The sequence below is a fragment of the Megalops cyprinoides genome, chromosome 22 (assembly GCF_013368585.1).
Source record: "Megalops cyprinoides isolate fMegCyp1 chromosome 22, fMegCyp1.pri, whole genome shotgun sequence".
Classification (NCBI taxonomy): Eukaryota; Metazoa; Chordata; class Actinopteri; order Elopiformes; family Megalopidae; genus Megalops; species Megalops cyprinoides.
The window spans coordinates 13,380,887-13,395,759 of NC_050604.1; positions in this window are offsets into that span (position 1 = coordinate 13,380,887).

Genomic DNA, 14,873 nt, shown 5'->3' on the forward strand with positions numbered 1-14,873 from the left:
GCGCAGGTTTTTAGCAATCCAAATTGAATTGCACACGAAAATCTCCCTCTGCCCCCCACGCAACCCCCCCCCACCTCTCACCCCGCACCCGTCGCTCCGGCGGAAATCTCACCACCCTGGTAGCCCGCGGAGCTGCCCAACTTTCTGAAACGCGAATCACTTTTCGCCCGGTAATTAATCACAATGTGCGAAAGAACAACATCCAGCAGTTGATTGAGTGGTTTATTACAAAGCACTCACTTGCCTGCTTAGTCCTGTGTATTACATCTTAAAATGTGGCCGGATTGGAGTGCAGTCCATTCAGGCCCCGCATGCTAGGGATTCAAAAACAGAAAGTTCCATATTTACTTATTTCCAAACCCCTGCAGCAGCCACCAAACCGCGAGCTGCGCAAGGCCTTACTCATTATTACCAAGTTACCATTTGACATTTTGCACATGACTGTTGCTATTATTGCTTTTGGTGTTCACACGCCTGCTTAAAATAAAATATGAACCATTTTTGAGCGTGCGGCTATGACATTTAACGGGATGACTTCACAGGCGAGAACGCGCCCCTTACATTCTCCCATCTGTATTCCGAGTGGATATCACAGCAGAGCTTACGGGCAGAAAGTGGCACTGGCTTCTGTTTGCTCTAAAGGGAGCCCTGTCGTGGTTGCCAGAGCAGCGCTGTCCCCGATTCATCATATGTACCCGTCAGGTGAGTCACTCTTGTATGTTCGAGAGGGAGAGCAGCCCCGGTTAAAGTCCCGCTGCTTTATTATAATCTGTTGTTCTCCTCTAATGTAATTAAATGAACCTCGGGCCCGGCGAGCTATGAAGAGCCACAGTGCCATCTATTGGTCTCAGGGTGGATTTCGAAGAAGAGAGGGTCCTCTTCCCTTTACTGATAGAGGCATCATTTTCCTCTTTATGCAGATGATGTATTTTATGTATATGTCTTTGAAGGGGTTATGATGACGTAAGTATTCAGATTGGTGGGATGCGCGTGTAATAAAGGGAATCTGTCTTCTAGCTCTAGATATACTGTAGTGGATAATTCTAAAGGAGAAGGAAACATGGCTATGTCTCTAAATTAGCCAAAAAATTTGCTCCTGTCCTGTTGGCAGCTCTTCGGTGGCATTATCGCTTGGTGTCCTTGGCCTGGATTCTGACCGTCACATCTTGTGCCAGAAGAAAGAGCGAGAGACAAGAAGGGGTAGAGAGAGAAAGAGTGAGAGGGAGCACAGGGCCCCAGCAAGACCAACATCACAGGAAGTGGATTACATCCCTCTGGGAGACAGGGTATTAGAGAGAGGATAGACCGTAGGTCATTAGCCTTTGTGCATCCTAAATTTCGGTGACCCTAGTAAACTGGGGCAGAAGACACTTGACAGGAAGCGTGATCACTGCCACCCTGGCCACCTCGCCACCACACATACAGACCGCTGAATTTGTCTCAGCCACTGGCGTCTGCTTTGCAGGTGATCACTGCAACCCATTGAACGAATACAGTGGTGCTTTCTAACTTCACAGAAAGTGCAAGGACCCCAATTCCGTGCAGTTATGCAGAGACTTTTTCTCCTGCTTCACATTTTCCCACTTGCACCATGGTTGTTTTGTGATGCATCCACCCTTTCGGTCAGCTAGCCATGCCCCGAATTGAGCCCATGCACAAGACAGGAGGCACCCTGTACGCGCTGATGTCACCCAAATCTTCTCTGATGGTAGGCGTGCGTTCATTAAAAAAGCCCACCTTCAGAGATCACCAATCCATCTGGGCGAAAGCTAAAAGAAAAAGTGAAGACAGCTACAGCTTCTTAACCTGCATCATCCCGAGAGCTGCGCTTTCATCTCAGTGAGGATCACTGGGTTTTATCAGACAGGCAGAGCAATTGGCTCGTAAATGAAAAAAGGGGGTGTTGTCTCAAAGCTCATTACCCACCAGGCACGGGTGTCAGATGTGTCCTTTTCGCAATCATGCATGTGCAAAACGTGTGCATGCATTAGAAGCTCGCTGAAAGAGCCGGCCGACAGCAGCGGGGACAGATGAAGCTTCCGTTTGTCGATACTTTCCCGCTCTGGGACCGTGTAAAGGAGAAAAAAATTCCGCTGGCTCCCTGATGAGATGGCTTTGAAAAGGAGAGGAGGTGGGAGGGTTTGGTGAATGAAGCACTCAACCTAGACAGGTCATCCTCAGAAAGGCTAGTAGTGCTGGCTGAAATACAGGGCTGGTATCTCTGTGGAGATTTTTTTGGTGGAGGTCTCTTTGTGGACAGGTATTGAAGGGCCTGTGTGAGTCTGACCTGCGCCCGACCTTCTGCGTTGGCTACTTTTTATAACCCAGGGACATGTGTCTGAGCAGATGGAGCGCAGCGTGATCATCTGATCGCATCGGGCGCGGCGGAGACGCCAAACGGCTGCCCGCCATCACGGCGCGGGAGGCTCTCGTCGTCCCCGTTCCTCGTCGCCGGGCCTCTTCGAAGCCGTGCGCGTGCCGCGGGTGATTCCGGCTCTGCGCGGAGGCAAGTGGGAACAGGAAGCACGCAGGGAGCCGTCTGCTGGAGGTTCCGCCCACCCAGAGCGGCGCTGAGCAACAGGGCTGCGGCGAGCGGTCAGGATTGGCGACTGCTGTCTGTTACCATGGCGGTGGTACGAGGGACTGATTGGGGTCATTGCTAAATGGCTGCACCCTTGGCTTCTGTCTGCCCCTTCAAAGCAGGAAAAAACAGACCTCATAGAGTGCAGGCAGGACAAGCCTTTCCTGCAGTTTACTGTCAAATTCACTCATATGTGACATATTTCTATATCCTTCCTGTTTTATTGCTATGTAGTATTTGGCCATATGGCTGTGAAAAAAAGCATTGCATAGAACAGAGAGAGATCAATGAGAAATGACAGAGAATTAGCCAAGAATATAAGAAACATTATCTGCAGATGAGAACAGTACCAGAGAAGGTTAATGTCTTCTCTTGAAGACATTGTGGTAGATTCTTAATCTTATTATTACTGTTATTATTTATTCATACTATTACTGTTAATATGTTGCATATTACCCATGAATGCAGCTGGATAAATATCAATTGATGCTGAAGTGTAACAGCAGTGCCTAATGGAGGATTCTTACAATATTATTATTTTATTATACAATATTATAATATGTCCAGTTCCCTTCAGGTGATGATGCAATGATCTGTCACCTATTCCCCTATGGCAAAGGAGTTCAGGGGATCAGTGGTGATCACGCAAAATTCTGTTAAAATGCTTTTTTCATGCCTGATGAAAAAATATGTATTACTGTATTAATTCAGACTGATTCCCAGGTCACTTTCTGGAAATATACTGATATTTCTAATTATATTTTTGGCTATCAGCACATACCAAGCAGTCCTTATATATTATTATGATAATTTGAAATGAAATATTTTCCCCACTTCCTATTCAGTGACATTCATTGACATTTTAAAGAGTTATATTGCTCAGAATTCAAGCTGATGTTCCGGAAAGCCACTTCAGAATTAACAAAAAGGAAATTAAAACGCTAACATTTTTTGCCACCTAATAAACTTTCATTTCCCTATCAGCGCATTTACAGCTTGGCAAGATTACTGCCGGGTTATCATTCAAGCCAGCCCAAAAGACAGAACCACACCCAGGCCCTTCTGATGATTTCATAATTCCCCCAAACCAAAGATCAAACATGGCTCTCTGAAGCAACAGCAGCAGGGTGACAAAGGTCAGGGGCAGTTCATTCTCACTGGCAAATTAGAGGTTATCAAAGCTAGTGAAGGCTGTCATTTTTTCCTATGATGCAGTCATCAAACCCTGAAATGAATACCCAGGTAGCCCTAGTTAGTGCACTGTGATGGCTTCTTTGTCTCAAATTACCACTGAAATTTGCTTTGGATCTTTCATCAAAGAGGTAATGGAATAAAAAAAACACGCCCCAAAAACACACAGGGATGCATTTGTTCATGTATAAAAAGAAATGTTATCTGTTCTTCTCATTTTGGTCAGGACTGGAGGAAGTGGCCCTGGAAACAGAAGTCTCCCTACTTCTTTCACCCATTGACTCACCTCCTGACTCATACATTGACTGGGTTGCTCCACTACAGGGTCAAGTAGTCCCAGCCATTGAATTGTGCCTGCTCTTGTTCTAATGCCTGTTAAAATCGTATTATGAAAAGATTTACAATCGCATGACTACTTCTTTGCAACAAAGCAATGGCTTCTATTAGATCTACCCATAATGTCCTTCATTTCATTCAGAATTTGAACAAGTATTACATTTCTTATCCTTACACATTTTCCAATGAATCTAACTTGTTAAACTCCTAATGCTGTTATGAACACTTAAATTCCATTTAAAATTTTTCAAAAGATAGTTTTGTTGTTTGATTGGGTAGAGGCCAAAGCGTGGTGGGTTTTTTTTTTCAGTTCTGTTCTACTATTAAAGGCTGACGATGGACATGTCCTCACAACATGTGAATCAAAAGTATAAAAGCTTTCGCTCGAGTTTGTTCCAATGTCTCAACTAATGCACCCTGACACCACAGCGACTACATTACAATGTCAAGCAGACCATTAAAGGAAAAGGGATATAACTGCAGGTATAATTGCGGGTCTCAGGTTGTCTGAGTCGAGCTGTCACACGGGCGCTTCGGCAGCAGTCCCATAAACATGGAATCAAGTTAAGCCTGTCAGGTTAATTTCTCCTTTTGTCTCTTTCGGAGAAAAGATGAAGAAGCAGAAGCTGTCAGGTCCCATTACCTCCGCTTTGGGGAAAAGTTGGCGTCTGTGCGGTCTACATGTTCGCAGCTTTCGCATCACAGACATGAGCGAGCCCCCCAGCGCAAGGCTCTTTCGCGGCAGCAGTCCACCCACACCCAGGGTTCATAGAATAAATAAATAGAGGAGTTTGTGGAGTGAGAAGAAAACAGGGACGAGGAAAATAAAACACTTCGGAGTTTCAGATATCCGGGCAGTGTTTTGTCAGATGAGATGCCAAACGTGTGAAATGGATTCTTATGTGAAGGTGGCTGAGGAGAGACCGTAATCTCCCCGTTAAGTAAGGAGGCACAGCGAGAGCCCTGACAATTCTCAAGAAAGGGCGAGGGATCATTGCAGATGTTATTTCACCCGTTCCAAATTTAAATGAGACATTTTATGACTTGCCTCATAACAGCACAGCAGATTAATAAGTATGGACAAAAAATGATTGGAGTTATCTTTGGAGGGATTTTGAAGTCAGATTCCTGAGTGTGTACCATCTCACATAAAGGCTGACAGTACAGCGGCTATATTGCTATAAAATTTCAGAGCAAAAGTGTCCATTTTACTGGCAGGCCAGTATGTCATTTCAGTCTTTTTCTGTGGGATCGGTTCATTTCCTGGCACTGTTCATATAAAATATTTGTGAGCCTTTGCATTCATGACCCATAACAGATTGCCCTGAGTCCCCGTGATCGGGCCAGGGAGCGTGCTCCACCAAGCCTCTGATAGCATTACATGGTTATATTACATGGTCTACATCATGCACTAGACATTCATTTAAAATGCAGGTAACCAGCTGCAACTTACCGATCATATTTCATTGTCACATCATATGCTATTACAAGGTATGGAACTTCATTGCTTGTGCTGTATGGTGCATGTCCAAAAAGTCACATATTGGTGTGAATTAAATTGATTCACCTGTCTGCTGAAATCATTTTCATAACATGGTGCTCTTATAGCTAGCTCTGGAGCTAACTCAGTAAATCAGTTTTGGCATAGCCCAAGAAAGATAATGACCTAAAATTCAGTCGGGTGACATACAAACCCTGTTAGGTTCTCGGAACAAATATTTATTTCTCTCTGTCTCTTTGTTCTCTTTCCTGTAATGTTGCTACTTACCTGGTACGTTGAAAACTGAAATCAAAAACAAGCTATAGTGCTGGCTGGTATCATGGTCAATAGAAAACTTCTAAAACAACATTAAAATCAAAAAGTTTATTATGTTGCTTTGTTTGAAACATAATAGTTGAAACATTAATAATTAACAAAAAGAATTTGACAGATATTATTGCATTTGAATCTGTGTGGCATACTACCATTACATCACATCACCATGACACATTATAACCTGCTTAAGTTGTTTGTTGGAATATAGATACATTTGTTTTTAAGAATCTGAATTTCCTTTGTGCAATGCTACCAAATTGAAAAAATACAATTTTTTAAATCAGAAATTGTGATCAAATACGTTCTTTTCTTTTATAACATGCTTGTAAGGAGTATGAATGTATATGGACAGCTGCCTCTATATGTGACTAAATGCTTCCAAATGCCACTGACAACATCAGCGCACCCAAAAACTTTCTAATAGTTCACAATGATTGAAGAGTTGTAACCCAAAAAGTTGCAGCAGCACAAGCAGGGGAAACAGACTCAAAACGTGCTGGCACTTTGCTGGAACCTGCAGAGTGAATGTGATTTACTGGTGACATAAGCCCTGCATCCGTGCTTTACTTTGGAGAGGGGAACCAAGGTTTCTCCTCCCACAGCTGAGACATGATCTGTGTGTGTGAAGGTGAGAAATTCATTTTCGTGTTTCAGTGTGTATCATCTTGAATATGTATTTTTTTTTAAAACTCTCCCATTACATCTCCATCTGAGAGCGCAAGCTGTTCCCCGGTCTCTCTCACGACGGCACACCCACACGAGTCCGGGGAGAAGCAGGGCCCTCTAGCAGCTTCCCGCTGTCCAGGCACGATCGGGGGCCTGCTCGAGACGGAGCTCCAGGGTGCCACTCGGACCACGTCATCCCGCCCATACTACACACAGGCTGGCATGAGTGTGCGGATGACTGGACTCTAGGGCACATGAGGTACATGAGATACCAGTCAGAGAGTGTAAGCCAGCCTGTTCTGAACTAGCACAATGGTGACAAGAATGAGAGAAGCCTGCTTTTTCTCCTGTGTGTGTGTGTGTTTTTTTTAACTGTGTGTTTATCTCTACTTTCTGATCCTATCTCCTCCTCTCGTCATCCTCAGCGTATTTGAAAATATAATTCCCCTCTTTCTCCCGGGGGGCTCCGTTCCACCCTGAGAATTCAAGCTCTGTTAATCCTGCGTCTGAAGACTGTTAGTGGCACAGCACGAGGGTAACCTTTATCACAGTTTAGAAGCAAGCCAATACAATACAGTGTCCGCATTTCCAATTCCAGTTTCATGATTCAAGTGATTGCGTTCTTATTTCTGACTTACGCAGTGCTTCTAAGTCTACAATTACACCCACTTAGCTTTTGAAAATGAATGGAAACTAGGCCAGCTGTCTAGGTGTCCACAATGATGCGGCACAGGGTTATTACCATTTGAAGTAATAAAATGATAGCATAGCGCAGACCAGAACAGCAGGATTGCTTTGGGATTTGCATTTAAGGTAACGCCATAAAAGGTGCCTGAAGAATTGTAATATTACTCAGGACTCTGCAGGGTACGGTAAATAATATTACACATTGAAATGAGGGAAAATATCACATTAAGGTTATTGGTCAATGTCAATTATATGCACTACCAAAAACATCCATCAATAAATCCATGGTTACTTTCTCCTCAGCCCAGATACTAGTCTTGGACATAAAAAAGTGTACCTCTTCAAACCCTTCAACAGAAATCATTCCTCTCTTTCCCACATATTCAGTCCTGACATAACTCAGTACCGTAAAAAAAAGTGCGGGGTCACAGATTTCCACAGATGCATGCATTTTACAGTTAGCTGGAATGTAGCTAAACTGCTTAAAACATTACGGAATAAGATACAAAAAGTTCAAAGTCATTTCAGAAACCCATTTTCCATATAGCAGATAGAGACTGCATATCATTAAAGGTCACGCAATTCAATTTGATGTAATATATCTGTGGCTGTTTTCCATAATAGATAAAAGTGAACCTAGCCGGGATCATAAGTCCATATTTCTGTCAACTCAGACATCAATTAACCATGTAAAGTTTTCCAAAAGTAAGATGACTTTGCCATACTCTCTTTTGCCATGCAGCAGCAAGGGCAACCTCTCTTCATTGATTCCCAATAGTGAAATACCGAGTTGACAAAAGTTTTTGTTTTGCCAGCTTGCTTTGTTCCAGAGCATTACGACAAAATCATTAGCATTATCTACAGTGCATGGCAAATATTCTGGACGAATGGCATGTCATAGCAACGTCTTACTGAGTGGAAGATTCACACTGTGGAAACAAAATGAGATCCTCAGCCTGCCTCCTCTCTCATTTAGCACATGTTTTCCTGAAAAGAGGTTTAAAAATAAAACTGTTATATAAACATAATGTTTTATTCATACGTGTTTTTTTTTTTTTCAGAGAAGGTTATATGAATATAAAAAGTCCCAGCAGAAAGACCAATGGGTCTTGCATGTTAAGTTTTAAGTTTAAATGCTTTCATCTGAAGGCTCATTGCCCTGCAAAGTTGTTGGTTAAAATATTTACTTGAAGCGTGGTTCTGCCTTGCATTGTCTTTGCATTGTATCCAGCCCTGACTTGCTTTTTTTTTTTTTTTAATCTTACTTTCTGATTTCTTTAACTGTTGCTTAACCCTGTGGGCCATGCATTAAAATTGAAGTGAATACAGTTTAGGAACCCATTTATACATTTATCCACTGGGGACGTGTGGTTTTTCCTTTCCTTTATTTATACCATATATACATTATTTATGTACTTTAAAGTGTGAAGGCCTTAATTCACTCTGGAAAAAAAAAATGCCTTAAATGTGAATGATTAATCAAAGCCAATTTTGGTTTGTTTTTTTTTTTTTCCTGATTCTTACAAACGGTCACTGAGTGAATGACTGCTGAACACATGATGATGTGTAAGTATGAAGAAGGCATTACTCAGAGTCAGAACAAAGCCATTACCGCTGCATCTGGACCTTATGGAACAAGCTATACAGACCAGTAGACAGTTGAAGATGAATTTCACACCATATACTTTCTCTGATTAAATGTCTTCTCTATAACTTTCAGCCAGAAAATCCATATCACATTAAAAGATACTGTGCAAAAGAAAAAAAGTACAAGAAAGCAATTTAATAAAGGTTACTGGTAGATGTTAGAAGTAAATAAATACTGAGGGCTGTGTTCCACATCACCTGAAAGCAAACTTTATTATCTATGGAACTATTCAAGGGGAGAGCACTCAAATGTGAAATGCTTATTTTCATTTTTCTGCTGAATACTAATAGACTTAAATGGCTCTGATCTGTCGTCTACTACATGCAGAACAATTCCGATTGAAGCCGTCTCTTTAATATAAAGCGTTTTAATGAGCTGTTTGTTTTCTTGTTTGTAGCCAAGGTAGAAATAAACAGTACGCTTCATTCTTTTTAATAATGCAGAGTCCTGAGGGAGGTCTACCCTCAGGTAATACAATTTACTGCCTTTGAAGATGTGTGCCTTCTGGAGCTCCTGAGAAAGAATGGAATAAGGGGACGTACCATTGAGTCACTTCTCTGGTGTTGTGGGAGAGTATTGTTGGTTTCCAGCTTGAAGGTGGCATCAGTCTTGTTCGCCGGCAGAGTTAGACTACATTATTTTCATGTCCTTCAGGACAGTGCATGTGTCTGTGAATGTATATGTTTGTGAGTTTGCATCCATGACTGTGAGTGTGCATGCGTGTGTGCGTGCACGTAGCACCCGTGTGAAAATAACAAACCGGTCTTGATGGATTTAGTCACATTTTTATTGAACTCTTTAGTAGAGCAACTTACCTGAAGATGTGTTTTTGTATCATCACTAAAAGGACGGAGCATGTGAATACAAGGAATGAGTTCAATGTAAATAAGTAGATGTAGCCATTTGGGAACTGTCTCATTATTTCTCAAACTGCAATACAGTCGCCAAATAAAACCTTGACATGTGCTCACATTGGATGTCCATATTGATATATAATATCATATATCATACATATCATAATAATAATAAACTGTCAGCATGCCTTTTAGCCAGTGACCCTGATGAGATTTTAATTCAACTGAGCAACGCCTGTGTTGGATCAAATCCAATCTCATTCCTTTCACGCATACCCTTTCCATCTCCCAGAGAGAGCAAGAGGACAATGCAGAGATCACTTTGGGTGCTCATAAATCTTGAATGGATCAGTCTCTTCAAAGCTGATCTTGAGAGGAGAAAAAACTCCTTTACGGTAGCTCTGAACACCACCTATCTCTGAACACCACCTATCTACCAAAGAGAAATCTACCAATCAATTAGCACACATGATGAAGGTCCTCATTAATATTAGTGTAATTATTATTTATTAATGAAAAGAGTAGGTTCTCCCAGAACTGTCTTTCATCCAACTTTCATTCTCATTGCTACACATTCACCCACACTTTTATCGTGTTAGAGCAGAAATCCATTCAGCACTCATTGACAGACCCACACTGAGTTATTCGATTCTGGCAGGGACATGCAGTGCCCTGATCATGGCTGTCACAAAGGAGTTGTCACAGTCAAACTTCAGAGTGGGAGCTGAATTAGTAAGTTAGTAGTCATAACCGTCGCTGAGAGTCATCTCCGTCTTCTGCACCGCACTTCCAGCACCGAAAGGGCCTTCCAGCACCCCCCCTCCCACACACACGCACACCCATCCACCTGCCTATTAGCTGTCCGTTTTTGCACTGAGGAAGGGGACCATCAACAGCAGACCCCCGGGGGCCTCAGTGGCTGTGGCAGCCCTTTGATGTGGGCTGTGCACGATAATGCACCGGCAATTCGGCGCTTAAGAGCCCGCCTGGCATTCCGATAACAAAAGGGAAGAAGCGCGAATAGGATTTCATCAAACTCCCAGCGGTTGATGACTAACGCCAGTGTCCATTTTCAGAGCCCGCGGATCCCCTGCCCCGGACGGCGCAGGCCGCTGATTCCGGGCCATTTCTCGCCAACGTCCTTTAATAGAAAGCCGAGGGGGCGCTGAACCTCCCAGCTCTGCACATTATGCTTTCAAATGGACAGTGTCGTGCCATTATGTTAGACACAGCGCTACACCAAGCTGAAAAGAAATGGACCACGTATGCGAAATCACAGCCATTCATTAGCTGTAGCGGTGTGGTGCTGGGGGAATGTTGCGAGCCAGGTAATAGCAATAACTTACTGAAGCCAGAGGAGTGGTTAGAGGAACATTAAACCCATCATGGGAGAAGCAAAGCAGACCGATTTTTTTTTTTTGGTCTGTCTGATTTACTCCCTAATGAGCAACAGAGGCCAATCAGACTCAAGATCACTCCTTAAGGTTCCTTGTGGGGTGTATGCTATTAAGTTTCCCCCTGGACCTCCTTTACCTGGAAAAAAGTCTGAATTTTTTGGTTCCTGTCCTTTTTCTCCATTCAACAGTCATTTTTTTTACACAGACAAGAATAGCAGAGATCTTTAATTTCCAACATGGCATTGTTTAACAACAAGAGTGCCATAAAGTGCCGTAAGATGGCACTCCCAGCAGAATTAGCTTTGTTATTTGTTTTGTCCAGTGGGCATGCTCATGCATTAGGAGGAGTGACTTGTTTTTGTTGGTTCACTGACAATAACTCACATGCTACCCACTGTCTGGGTTCATCTCACCTGTTGTTAAACAATAATGCACAGCCTCAGCCCTGGCTGCATGTCAGACTTCTGTTGTCACGGAAAGCCCTTTGACCTGAACTGGGAGACAAGGTATTGATCATTGGTGTTTATCATCATGTTATCATGAGGCTGTGTCATAACATTATATTATACTGCCATAATGTATTATAGTAATGTATGTAGTAATTGTTTGTGATGTAACATTCCATGAATATTTGTGAATTATACTATCCAAAAGCAGGGCTTGCCTGTGAATAGAAGATTTTTCAGAAATGAGAATTAATGTTTATTATGAGTTGATTTTTATTTTAAGAGTAATTCATGTATAAATACGATAAAGTGTTAAACTCCAAAGATTTTAAATGCATATTTCAATGTAGGTAAAGATACACCACACATATCACAAAACATATAAGTTATTTAATGTGGCAAAAGGTAACTGAAATATTTAGTACATCCTTGAGTTGTCAAAAGGCTGTTGAATGCCTGGTTTTTCTATAATGGCACAAAATAAGAGTCTCAGAGCAGGTAATTTCATCTACTGAAGGAAAGGGAGGAGAGAGAGAGTGAGAGAGAGAGAGCGAGCGAGAGAGTGGCAGAAACCGGGACATTCTCTACTTCCACCAATAAAATGAAAATGAGATTTCTCCACCGGATAAGATTAGACAAATTACAGAAAAAAGCCTTGTCATGGTTTTCATTGTTTGTTACCCAAATAAACAAAATATGAATAAGTCAGCGGGGGATTGAAGAGGAGCAGGAGAGGAATGGATGTTCGCCTCTACGACAGGGCTGCTGACTGCTCCTTTCTGTGTACATTTACAAAGTGTGTTTATATGAAATATCTGTTAACCTCTCTTCTCTCTAGAGCAGGCACATACTATATTTTATTAATGGGGGCAGATGATATATTACTGTCTCCTCTCTGTGGGATTCCGTTAGGGCATTATCTGCAGTGATTTTTTTATTTTATTTTCCTTCCCTGGTTTTCTCCCCGATTCCTCCAGCATGCACAATTACACTCAGAGTGGAGGTAATAAAGGAAAAAGGACTGAGTTACCTTAAAAAACACATACACACATTATTTCCTGCCAAAAAGGCCCTCTCCGCTAACCATCCTCTGAATCTACTGTGTTGGCATGACACCAGGTCCTCTTGGCAACGCATCCCCACCTGCTGACAGCTCTCCAGGTGGTCTAGGGAAGATTAAATTCTACAGCAATGCGGTTCGGACCCACATTGCCATTAATGAAATAATGAACACTCTCAATTGGTTATCTCGGCGTCTCAAGAATTTTCAAGGAGAGGCCAATTTTCAACTATTATACACGCCATCTCAATGATGGTAGCTGATTGGCGTGTCCCCGCCACCGAATTCCACAAGTGATTGACAGGTCACAGCTGTGGTCCCATTTAGGGATGGCCTCACACATTTTACACACAAGTAGCTGAATCCAGGTAACGTTTGGCAACAGTCCTGTGGGGATCTTTGCGGAATGCAAATACAATAGTCGTTAATCAGTATTTATGATGTTCAGCATTGTTTCTTTGAATATTTTATTTACCCGCCTACCCCCATTGCTGCACTTTGCTGAATGAAATGAGAAAGAACCATGAAATTTCAGCCGATGATACAACAGAAGTCCAGTTACTCAGGTCCGGTTATCATCTGTGCGGTGACATTGAGCGCAGGAACATAACGCTTTGCTCTCACGTCCACGCTTCAAACTGGGACTCCATTTTCGCTCTGACAAAAGACAAATCCGTGTGATGTAACAGAGCAGGGAGAGAAAGCGGTTTACCTCTGCTCAGGGCCAGCTCCAGGACAAAGACAATAAAACACAAACTGACATCTAGAGATGCACCTCGCCGGCATGACAGTGCTGAAGCATGCTGTGGCTAAGTGAGGTCAATGAAAGCAGGGCAGCTGTAAGTGAATTCTGTGTAATCCTATTTTCAGTCATGGTGAGTACACCCACAGGTTAATATGCATATGGTAATGCTGACAGGAATCTAGTTTAAATTTCACCCGAACGAAGGAATTTCAAACGTCCAAGCCGAACAACCGCTGGATTTAATTGGATTGAAACTCACACCGACACTTTATCTGCATATTGCCGTTAACTTTGAGTGGCAGCAGGAAATAACATCAAGCAGATAAAACGCTCGAGGACAGTCTCATTTCTCCCCATATGAAAAAGTGTTATCTTCCCCTCACATCAAAGATTGACTCATATCAACGACGCCTGTGATTGGCTGGGAGCTGAGTAAACAGTGGCAGAGCAGAGCTGATTTAAGGAAAAAAAGGACTCCCTCAGGAGATGTGACTCAAGATCAAGTTTGTTTTATGAGGAGTTATTATTTTGTGGTATTAATTTATTTACTAATTCATTTGTGTACGTTATTTGTTTATGTAATTATTTATGTATTTGAGCCAGAGGTGGGGGGGGGGGTTGTTATTTAATCCCTATATGATTCAACCTCAAGGCACAAGCATTAACAAACCTGTTTGACAGATATTTGAAGAGTACATTGTTTTGACTATTACATTTTTTTTTGTTTAAACGCATGAGATGGGTTGCATTTAGACCAAGATCAATAATACAGTGGTAACTGATTTTAAACAGCTTTTAGGCATCATTTTAATGATTGTACAATTATGCACAGGGGATGCAGGGGAGAAAAAAGCTCTTACGTTTGGACCATCACTTAGTAATTTACTCTTAATTACAGGGCTTGATTAACTATTAATTGATTTTCCATTGAATACCCTCATCTCAATGGATTTCAGAAGACAGATGTTTAACACTCTGTAATTGGTAAATGGGGTAGTAAATGAGTAAATTAGCAAATGAGTAGCGGGACTAATTGAGCTCCATATACAGTACTTATCATCCAATAAAGGGGCTGCTTTTAATTTGAGATTTTTTGTTCTTTCCAACGAAGCAGTCACAGTGCATTGTTTTTTTTCGGTGAGTTCAGTAGTGTTAAATATCCCATGGTTCAACTGTACAAATCCTTGTGGACATTACAAATGTTATAATCTTTCAACTAGAGGCAGTGGTACGGTATGTTACCTCTTTCTATCTCGTCAATTCTGGTATTCAAGTCTGAGGACATGTGTTTGCAATTTCAGCATATTTACTGTTGGCATATTCAGTGTCAACAATGAGAATTATTCCATCACCTGGAATAATTCTACAATACAATCTTCATTTCCTGACAGATCCCATTTGCAAACTAAACACTGTAGCAAACAGTAAGTTCACATATCCCACAGT